A 2037-nucleotide genomic window follows, 5' to 3' on the forward strand; every position below is an offset into this window, starting at 1 on the left:
CACAGGCCCTGCCTGTCCCCTTCAGACTCAGGAAAGGTAAGACGGGAGAAGGGATGACTGGCTTCATATCAACACAGGCCCTGCCTGTCCCCTTCAGAAACCTCCCAGCACAGAAGTCAGTCACTGTGCTCTGCAGGGAGGCCACGGCTCCACTGTGAAGAGGAAGCACCTCAGAGTCTCTCAGCCAGACAGCCCCATGAGTAAAGGCTCCTACTGACCTCAGTGGCACCCTAGTGGAGGGTTTGTCAATTTGTTTCCTGTACAACTGTCATTTGTGAACTTTAATTCCCTTACCTTCCGAGATGACCTTAAATGCCTGCCTCTGAAATCCCTAGTATCAACTTTACCACAAACATACTCTATAGTAAAATGCTACTTGATTTCAGGTGGTAATTCACACATTTTGAATTAATTAGAACCTAAATGAAGTGTCAAAAGAACCTTGACAATGTAGACCTTATGTGAGCTATAAAAGCTATATGACTAATTAAAATACATCAAGGGTGTTGTCTCTTATATGCTCAGAAGTATTGTTCTTTTAAGAAAAATCGCCATTAGTAAGAATTTGATGGGGCTGGAGAGATGGGTCAGAGGTTAAGAGCACTGACTGCTTTTCCAGAGGCCCTGGGTTCAATATCCAGCAACTACTTCCGATGCCCTCTTCTGGTGTATCCAAAGACAGAGGCAGTGAACTCATATACATAAAATAAATAAATCATAAAAAAAAATGGCAACAACATTCAAACTTTTCTTCACTATCATGTATTTTAACCAAATTTTTATTTCAGATATTATAGTTAAAACTGTATGCTTTCAAAACCCATTAAAATCAAGAAGATCAAATGAATGATTACACAGCAAGCAATTACCTTTGGTCAAAACAAAACATGTCATCAGGACCCCTGGTCTAACTTGAAGGCTCAGCATCCAAGCAGACCTCCACACAACTGCTGCTCATGGGATCTGCCTTGTGCTCAATTTTCTTTTTGGTCTCCACTTAAGTTTCACTCTTTCATCATTATCTGCTTGGGCCACAGAAATCATGCAATACCAGAACATATATGGAACCAGATTCAAGAGAGCAAATACCATTCCTTTTGTTATTATCTCAGATATCATAACTTTTCCAGGTTTATTTCCTGAAGTTTAAATTAAGGGGCATAATGTACTTCTTTACAAATCTCCTCCAACTTTGAAATGTCGAGATATGGGGTGTGTGTGTGTGTGTGTGTGTGTGTGTGTGTGAACACATAGCAGAGGTATTAAGATCAGATCACTTATGATAGATAACCTCACGGGGGTCAGTCATCACTGTACATCCTGGTTTGAAACAGAATCCCTTCACTGTTTTCCTGCTATTTATACCAGGCCAGGCTAGGTGGCCTGTGTGATTCAATGGCTCTCCCCATCTATCTCCCATATCCCAGCAGGTGCACTAGGATTACTTATGTACCCACCATGCATCCAGCATCTATGGTGGTTCTAAGAGGATTCAAACTCAGGACCTTACTTGCACAGCTAATGCTTTTATCCACTGAGCAACGCCCTAGCCCATGAGAATCCAAGACTCAAGTACACACACACACACACACACACACACACACACACACACACACACTCATACTCACACATAAACACACTCTGTCTTATTCACACACACTCCTACACACACTCACAAACACACATACACTTATGCACATACATATGCACACATATGTCGTGAGTCATACTACGTCAATCAAGTCAAGCATCTACTTCTCTAAGTCTTAGGTAGCTGAAAGGTCCCCAGTTTCCCAACTGTCCATTTAGCCATGCTTTTACCAACACTTATGCTTTGTCCTTAGGATAGAGGTAACGTACTGAACAGAGAATACAAAATTATAGACTTTCATACTTGGAAAGACCCCAAGATGTGTCATTCTCATTTCTAGATCTACCTTCAATGCTTTGTAAGTCAACGCAGGCAACTAATCTTTTTGTGTTACTTAAACCAATTATTCTTGATATTATTTCCTTCACTTGTAGCAAATATCAAGT

The 2037-nt window shown here is 40.9% G+C and overlaps 1 protein-coding gene across 1 annotated transcript in view; it reads right to left on the bottom strand.

The window, feature by feature from the left end:
- The window catches only part of Ibtk (inhibitor of Bruton tyrosine kinase), a 69512-nt gene that overhangs the window by 28254 nt on the left and 39221 nt on the right, over positions 1–2037 (bottom strand). The gene's annotated exons all lie outside the window — the stretch shown is intronic.

Source organism: Mastomys coucha, unplaced genomic scaffold (genome assembly GCF_008632895.1).
Source record: "Mastomys coucha isolate ucsf_1 unplaced genomic scaffold, UCSF_Mcou_1 pScaffold23, whole genome shotgun sequence".
Classification (NCBI taxonomy): domain Eukaryota; kingdom Metazoa; phylum Chordata; class Mammalia; order Rodentia; family Muridae; genus Mastomys; species Mastomys coucha.